Here is a 9,491-nt window from a genome sequence, read left to right on the forward strand (position 1 = left end):
CAGAGGGGTGGTCTTTAAAGGTTCCCTGACCCAGTGCCAGCATGAGACGTGGGTCCCCCTCCCCTCGCCCCCGAGTACCCAGCAATTCTCAGGTACTAGCTGGCGGGCGGAGATTTCAGCGCAGTCCAGACTGTCCGGCTCCGGACCCCACAGCGCCATCCTGCAAGACCACCCCCACATCAGAGGCCGGTTGTGAGCCCCAGGTTGTCACCTGTGACTGATCTATTACAGGCTGGGAGTTCCAAAGACCCCCTCCTTATATTCAGTTAATTTGCCAGAGCGGCTCACAGAACTCAGGGAGATACTCACACTTACCGGAGTATGAAAGGATAAGAATCAACAGCCACTGAACTAAGGCGAGGAAGGGGGAAGGGTGTGGGGCCTCGAGGCCCTTTCCGGGGGCCCCTCCCCTCCTCAGAGGAGGTTGGGGGGTTAAAGGGATCAGAAATTGTAACCCACTAACCATACAGTGGGCCCTCTGGGTTACCAGAGCCCATCTTGGGTAGGGTACAAAGTCGCTTCTATCAATATAACAAAAGACAATTTGGGGCACCCTGGGGGCTCAGTGTGTTGAGCCTCAGACTCTTGATCTGAGCTCAGGGCTTAATCTCAGGGTCATGAGTTCAAACCCCACTGGGCTCCAGGCTGGACGTGGAGGCTGCTTAAGAAAAAAGCGAACAGGGGCACCTGGTGGTTCAGTCATTGAGGGGCTGCCTTTGGCTCAGGTCATGGTCCTGGGATCCAGGGATCGAGCCCCACATTGGGCTCCCTGCTCTGCGGGAAGCCTGCTTCTCCCTCTCCCACTCCCCTGCTTAGTTCCTCTCTCACTATGTCTCTCTCTTTGTCAAATAAATACATAAAATCTTGAAAAAACAAACAAACAAAAAAACCACCCACCAACCAACCAACCAACAAACCACCCAAACCCCATCTCCCCATCTTTATCGCCCTTAACCACTTTCAAAATTCCAAGGGTTTAGGGACTTGCGAGTCATAAACTGTGGACAAAGACCAAATATGTATGAGAAATATATTGTGATCATCTGAATGACCAAATAAACATTTCTTATACATCACGACATTGCAGGTAAGAAGGTCAGGAAGCATTCAACCCTTTAACAGGCGGGAATGTTCTCAGACTGGTAATATGTAGGACCTCCGGAGCCCACCGGTGGTGGCTTACCAGGATCTTCCTGACACAGAAGCAACTCACACCCAGGAAATGATGGAAAACAGGGCACCGGGAGCGGGAGGGAGTCTGGACTTGTAAAACCACAACTTTCAAGGCAAGAAGGAAGTGAGGTCTGATGTGATCACTCAGCGTCTGCAGCCCCTGTGATGGCCCAGACCCAAGGACCACAGGCTCTTTCTCCCTCTGAACTTGGCTGTGGTCCGTGGGAGCCTGTTGGCCTAGCTGACCGCTCTCTGAGCAGGCTGGCTGCGTCCCTTCAGGGGTTACGGGCACGGGGCGGGGGTGGATTCCTTTCAGCAGAGGTTCCTAAAAGTGTTCCGTCAAGGGGATGACCAGGGATACAACCCAACACAAGTTTCGGCCCTTCAGACGCACCGAGGGCTGGCGGCCCAGCGCACACGGCCCCGGGGCCCGAGTGAGGGCTCATAGGCAAGCTTGCAAGGTTCCTGGGGACCACGAGGAAGGAAGGACATGCCAGGGAACCTGTTTGAACCAGATGCCCCCAACCCCTGCCCCAGGCCCCAGTGGAGTCGACCTTCAGGCCCTGCTCTCCTCAGAGCAGAACCACCGGACTCCCCAGCCCAAGGGCATTTTGAAGATAATGACTTACCCTTCTCCTCTGGCCCTGGGCTGGAGGAGGCTCAGGGCAGGGCCCCAAGCCCCCCTCATCTCCGAGGCCCCCGGGGCCTGCGCCTGGCTCCTGGCTCCTGGCACTGCCCTCTCAGCTCCTCTAGGCCAGCAGCGACGAGTCTGGAGCGGCCTCGAGCAGATGTCCGAGAGCTCAGAGGCTCTCCCAAAACCATGACAAAGTTGTCTCTCTGGGCCATAGCCATGGAAAGTGCTGGACTTTTAAAACAAAAGGAAGAATGTATGCGAAGGCTTTGAAACACACACACAAGGGTGCCTGAGGTCTATCTTCCTGGATATAACCAGGTCATCCCTGCTCCCTGATGGGGCTTAAAGGCGGAGGTCATGACATTCTGGAAGACGGTCCACTCTGGGAAATGTCTGTCCTTGTTTGATCCCTGGCACGACCCTGTGGAGGTGAGGTGGGAGGCTCATACCCTGTTTGACGGGTGGGAAGACAGGCTCCAGGGACCTGCCGTCCGTGGACAGGAGGCCTGTGGGGGGCAGGTGTCAGTCCTTTTCTCTTCACCCCATAAAGTCTCCTGGCAAACGTGTGACCCAACGCCCCAACACAAAAATTCATTTCTAAAAATAAGGGTGATCTCCCCCCTCGTTGAGGCGAAGAGTATGCAGACCCCACGGTCAGACCAGGGCTGGCCCCTCTCTCACCCCGAAGAAGAACAACACGAGATGAGTTTTCATTTATTGTGGAGCTGCCTCCAAATCCTTTCTTTCCTCCTGCTGTGCCATGTTGTCTGGCTCCCACCCGCCAAGCCGCACACATTTCCTATTATTCCACACTCCTGAGTTTGGCCACATCCTGGATAGTGCGTTTGTTTTGGTGGACACTGACAAGTCTGGCTTTGCTGGGCACCCTGGCTTCCTTGCCGGCTGCAGCCCCTCTCCAGCCGCACTCCTGTCACTTCCCAGACGCCTTTGTGGCCAAGGCCTTTCAGTGGGGTAGTGAGGGGCACATGTAGCCTCTCTTGCCACTGTCCCTGAATGTCATCATCACCACAGCCTCTCCCGGTTGCACACGTCTGCTTGGGAGGAAACGTGGCTCCCTGGGCCACATTTGAGGGGCTGACCCACAGCCACACCTTGAGAATGCATCAGAGTTGCTGGGCAGGTCACATATGGCCATCAGGAGCGGCCCGTGACCAGAGGGGTCTTGGGCATTCACCGGGTCAAATCCGCTTGCTCTCTCCAGTCGGGTGGTTGGCCAACACTGGTTGAGCTCCCAGTTTGTGCTCGACCACTGTCCCAGGCCTGGGGACACAGCAGTGCTGAGTCCCATAGAGCAATGCTGGGGACAGACCACCCTCTGGGGAGTTTGGTCTGGGACAGTTCTTTTTGTTTGTTTACATAATTATTTCATTATTGATTTACTATTACCGTTAATTTATTACACATTAAGAATCATATTTGGGGTTTATTGGGTTAAATAACATATAACATATTTAAAACTAATTTCACCTGTTTCCCTGTTACTTTTTTTATACTTATATATATTTTTATTTTAATTCTAGTCTAGCTTTTTAATTATTAACATATAAAGTATTATTTGCCCCACGGGTCCAGGTCTGTGAATCATCAGTCTTACACAAGTCACAGCACTCACCATAGCACATGCCCTCCCCAATGTTCACCACCCCGCAACCCCATCCCTCCCTGCCCCCAGCAACCCTCAGTTTTTTTCATGAGATTAAGAGTCTCTTATGGCTTGTCTCCCTCCCAATACCATCTAGTTTCATTTTTTCCCTCCTTCCCTCCCACAACCACCCCCCCGCCCTGTCACTCATCTTCCTCATATCAGAGAGATCATATGATAATTGTCTTTCTCTGACAGACTTATTTCACTCAGCGTAATGCCTGTAGTTCCATCCACGTCATTGCAATGGCAAGATTCATTTTAGGATGGCTGCATAATATTCCATTGTGTGCGTGTGTACACACCGTATTTTCTTTCTTTTTTTTTTTTTAAGATTTTATTTATTTACTTGACAGAGCGAGAGAGCACAAGCAGGGGGAGTGGCAGAGGGAGCCTGAGAAGCAGGCTTCTCACTGAGCAGGGAGCCCGATGCGGTGCTTGAACCCAGGACCTTGGGATCACAACCTGAGCTGAAGGCAGATGCCCAACCGACCGACCGAGCCACCCAGGCACCCCATATACCACATCTTTCTCCGTTCACCTGTTGAGGGACATCTGGGCTCTTTCCACAGCTGAGCTGTGGGGGATGTTACTGCAGACCCTGGGGTGCAGGTGTGTCAGGGACAATTCTTATACATTTCCAAGGAGTTGGGATTGAATGATGAGGACATAGCCATGGAAAGTGCTGGACTTTTAAAACAAAAGGAAGAATGTATGCGAAGGCTTTGAAACACACACACAAGGGTAAGCATGATCAGCTGGAAGAAGCCGGTGGGGGGCACAGCCGCGGAGGTGGCTGGCCAGCAGGTAGGCAGGGAAGTCACTGTAGAGCAAACAGGACCCTAAATGTCCCTCCCAGACCTCGCAACTGTAGGGAACCACAGCTTGGAGCTTTACAATCCAGGCCATACTTCGCACGCTGCCTGCCCTATACAGCCCACCTCTCTCTCCCTTCCTCTCTAGGATAGGCCTGCATCTGGCTCTCCTTCGCCCCCTCTGTGTGCCCTTGACAGGTGTCTTCCTATCAGAGGTCTGAACAACCACACATCTGCTGTGGCAAGAGGGCGGAGAGGGTTGGTTTTATCCTGGGCACAGCTCATTCCCCAGGAGGCAGTGGACAAGGTCTGAGTTTTGTTTCATGCAATCCCTCTGGTGACCACGGGGAGGGACAAATGGAAGGAGGCCGGGTGAGCCAGGGGGATGCTGTAGGGGCTCCCGCGGTCACAGACGGGAGAGCTGGCAGGGATGCTCCCAGAGGGGCAGGGAGAGTGGACAGGTGGGGCCACATACCTGGGAGGTGGGGCTAGGGGACCAACGCACTTACAGACCAGAGGCGAGGAGAGAGGTGAGCTGTGCAGTCCGGACACCTTGGACGTCCAGCTGGAGGCCGTCTGGTCAGCCCATTTCTTGACTCCTCAGCGTGAACCTCTCAATGTCAGGGCCCGACGACCTGTGATTGTCTCTGGTTCTGCCATGTTATCCTGGGATCTGAGCTTGCCCTTTCCCTCCCCAAAACTTAGACTCCACTGCACAAAGGAGAGAGCCGTCGCCTTGCTCAAGAGCAGGCCCAAGGGGGCAGTGCGTGTGAGATGACCAAGAACTTGGCAAAGGCCAACTGGAAGCGGGTGGTTCTGTCCTGCTCCGTGTCCCTGGGGTGCAGGGCCCAAACCTCCCACTCTTCCAGGGTCCCTCGAGCCCCCAAATAGTACTCAGCCAATATTTGTCGGGTAAACGGATGGATTTCTGAGACTTTACAACAGGGGTTTCTTGGACAAACACCGGGCTTCAAAAAGTATATATTTATGTTTGATTTCAGCTCCGGGTAGTGAACTATTACTTTGCTTATCTCTGCTCCTGCCACAGCACATTGCTTATCAGGAGCCGCACACTTTGGGAGACGGGAGAGATGCGGTGGAAAAGGTTAATGCGTCCCATCAGCCCTGCTCCGGCCGCGGTGCGCACTCGAGCTTGTGCGCGCTCCTCCTGCAAACCAGAGATGCCCGCGGCCTGGGATGCGGACTCTCGGTGTCCTGCAGAGGCGGGCACAGCATTCACACATTGGCTGGGAAGTAGAGGAGGGCAGCCCAGCGGGTCCACGTGGTGGGGGTGGGACAGAGCACTGCGGCCTGGGGGTGGGGCTCTGACCTGCGTGTGGCCCGGCAGCTCTGCTTAGGGAAAACCAGCAACACCTTCCGAGGTCTTTGCTCCTGCACTTACTTATTCATCCTCCCAGAACTTTCTTGTACAGTAAGAGAACAGCGGGGCAGAGTACACGAGAGTAGAGCTCAGCTCATCTGATGGTCTGCCCACACCCGCTGACTCACTCATAATGGCCCCTCAGATGTCAGTTTCTTGCTAAGACATTTGGAAAAATTTCTGCTTCTGAATCACAAGCAAACACTATAATTCAACAATCTTCTCTGAGTTATTCAAGGAACTTTGGTGCACTCAGAAGTAGAAGAATCAGGGGCGGATGAAATCAATGAAATCTCTGAGTCCTCTGTTTTTCTCATAATTATATTTCATTTGCCCAGTGGAGGTGGGGGAGCTCCGTCTGACCACTGAGGGACAGCTCCTGGGGGAAGTCTGTAAGCAGCCGATTTCGGGTTTCTGGGTGACACTTGGTTTTCCTTATCATCTTCCTCCTGTTCCCATAATAGAGCCAAGTGTCGTGCAGGAAAAGGCTCGCTCCCACTGTCTTCTCATAGACGGACGGCCACGGCCCACCAGGGGAGAGACGGTGTTTCTGCAAAGGATGAGCCTGGTTGTCCTTCTTCCTCATCCCGGTGTTCTCATCGTGCAGCATCATGCCCACTCAGGGAAGCTCTCGCTCCTGCCCTCTGCCTTCTTGGGCAGTGCTCACTAAATCAGCCCTGAGCACTCATTCCCAACCTGCCTCTGCCACGGTCCTTCCTCGTGGAGAGAAAAGGCGTTTACCACTCATCACAGACGGCCGCCTCTAATTCCTTGTTGCAGTTCAGGGTTGCGGTCACCAGCCTGGCTGAGAACAGACCCTGAGGAAGGCCGGTCTCTCAAGGGACGGTTTACCTGCACCCCGGAAAGGGACCATTTCTCTGGGTCTGGGAAAGGCACGTACCTCCGGCACTGCCCTGGCTTGTGCTAGTTGGCAGGCAGAGGAGAGCTCCTTCCTCCGGGGAGCAGGTCCCTTGGTAAATGAGGACAATAGACTAGAGATGGTGCGGACCCATTACTTGCCCCTCTGCTCTGTCCACACAGTTCTGATGCCCCAGCACAGCGCTCTGGGCTCTGACACACGGTAGGTTCCTAGGTGTCCAGTGAGTGGGGCTGTCCACACATCTGCTTCCGTCCTGCAAAGCCCATGTGAAAAACACTGCCTGCAAAGGGGTATCGGGGGCTCACCCCTGGCATGCTCTGTCTTCCCAACAAGCCTGGGACTCAGGGCCATCATCCCATAAGACAGATGGGAAAATTCAAGTTTCGGGAGGAGGTGGGCCTCCCTGAGTGGCTGGGGCTGCTAAGCCTCCTTGCCCAGACCTGTCCCGCCCCTCACAGTGGACAGCCACCCAGACTGAGTCAACATTGCCCGTGGAGCTGGGAAATCAAAGCAAACAGGGTTCCTCTCCTCTCTTCCCCCTCCACCTTTTTTTTTTTTTTTTTCTTTTTTCCAACTGCCCCATTAACAGAAAAACCTTTTAAGCGCCCATCTGGAAATCTGGCCCTTTCCCTCCCTGAGCAAACTAAGATGACCAAGAGGAATGTGCTCCAGGGTGGAGGTTTGGCGGGGGCCGGGGGGACCCCCAACACACTAGATCCCTCTCATACAGCAAAGAATGAACACAGGAAGGTCAAAAATGCCCCTTTCAGCAGCCCAGCCAGCCATGGCTCCCGGTAAGAGCTCACGCCATCTCCCCATCTGCAGTCCGTTCCCGACATCCAGCTTTCTTGGAACAGTTTATACCTTCAGCCTGGACCTCCTCTTAGGGGCCAGAGAAAAAAGTCCTCAGGCACCATGCCCCCCTCCACCCGTCAGGGCACACTCGTGAATAAATACATTCTTGGCTTTAAGAAAACTTGCCATCCTGAGCAAGGCTGCTTGGCCCGGCGCAGCTACGGGTGCGCACCCAGCAATTCCCCGAGACCCTCTCCTGTATCAGGCACTTTGGGGACACAAAGGTGAAAGGACACGGGCAGCTCCGGGGCCAGCTCCCGGGCCTCGGGGAGAGAAGGCGTGAGGATTCGTAATTAGCAAACACGGGGAGCCCCGTGTGGTAGTTGTAAACTAGGTTCTGGCACCAGCCCGGGGCTCCCACCCGGGATCTGACAAGCCGGGCGGTGGGGGTGCTGGGAGGGCAGGTGAGGGGCCAGAGGGAAGAGCAAAGAGGCGGAGGTAGGGGTGGAGTGAGGGGGTGACTGTCATGGAAGCTGAAAGGTTTATTCTGTGTATGTATTTATTTAACTTGTGAAAAAAAATCCTGCTAGGTACATGCACATTTCTTCCTCTTGAATTGACACTTTCTTCTCTTTAAGGTCGTGGTGGGGTGGGGTGGGGGGTTTGGACCAGAAGCAGGTGTAATCATGTGGTCATTCAGGTTGGAGTAGAAAAACATTCCAAACTCAGAGATGTTGCAAGAGTATCAGTCTCGCACTGCGTTTGCAAAGACGCACCAATCGTTAACGTTTTGCCGCATTCGCTTAACCCGCCTCTCCACATTCATCACATTGTTACTGTTCTTGCCCAAAGGTTTGCCAGCAAGCTGCGGGCAAGGGGACTGTTGACCCTGAATATTTCCTACTATCTCTTGAAAAGAAGAATTTCCACTTGTGTAACCCAGCCATGATCAAATTCAGGAAATACGATGTGGATACAATGTGATTATTTAATCCCCAAGATCTATACTCAAATTTCGCAGCTGTCTTGGTCGTGTCCCATACGACAACTTCTACCCTGGTTGTGTCCCCGACCCAGGCTCACGTGGAGCTCTCGTTCTGCATGTGGCCCATGAGGTCACTGGACAGTGGACAGGAGCAGCCCTGGGCTGGCGCCCGCGGGACAAAGTCCTTCCTCCCCATCCATGTTGATTTTCTCCTGCAGGAACACTCCAGCGCCTTTCACTCTGTACCTGAACTCCTTTGGGAAAAGTGGAGGCTCTTTTCCAGTAAAAAGGCTACTACAGAGCAGTTAGTGACTTTCTGGTCTGGATCACTGACCTCCCATCCTGGGCCTCACCAGGCCTGTGGAAAGTGCACAGGGTTTAGGAGCTGCCTGTCATTCACGGTGATGATGGGCAGGGCGGACCCCTCAGCTGCCATCACCTGTCCGTTCGGTCAGAGTCAGGGGAGGGAGCGCCCAGGGACTCAGGTCCGAGTGCCTGCAGTCCTGCCTTTGAATCCACACCCTGGGGGCCATGTCCCCATCAGTCTCCTTCATTTCCATATCCCTGGCTCCCAGTGTGTGCTCGGCACACGGCAGGTCCCTACTGGAGCTGTTCTGAGGGTGGGGGCCCAGGGAGCTTGGCAAACACTGGAGAGAGGCCTGGAGAAGCAGGTGCCTGTTGGGGTGGCGGCCTGCTGTCCTGGGGCCTCAGGGGAGAGGTCCTGGCATGGCCAGAAGCTCTGTTTCTGGAAGAGCAGAATTGGCACGTAGGGCAGGGGGAGAGCCACGCTGGTGCGAAGGTGCAGGCAGGTGGCCCCAAACCTGTTGACGGCCCAGAGTGGAGGCATCGGGGGCCCTGACAACACCGGCTTTCTGAGGACCAAAGTCCGGGAAAGGGGCTGGAGGGGAAGTGCGGGGCCACGCTGGGAGAGGCCTTGACGGTGAGCCATGGAGTTGAGATTCTGTCTCTTGACAGCTTTCTTCCCAAATGCTGAAGAATCACACGTGCCTTTACAACTTTGGCCAAGTTCAAAGGAAACTTCCTCTCATTAACATTTTACTGTTATAAATACTAATTATTTTTTTTCCTATTAACATGAAAGTAGACAACATAAAAATAAAAACTGTCTACCCATGTTCCCCCAAAGGACAGCTCAGTGCTACCA

Source organism: Lutra lutra, chromosome 9 (genome assembly GCF_902655055.1).
Source record: "Lutra lutra chromosome 9, mLutLut1.2, whole genome shotgun sequence".
Taxonomy (NCBI): domain Eukaryota; kingdom Metazoa; phylum Chordata; class Mammalia; order Carnivora; family Mustelidae; genus Lutra; species Lutra lutra.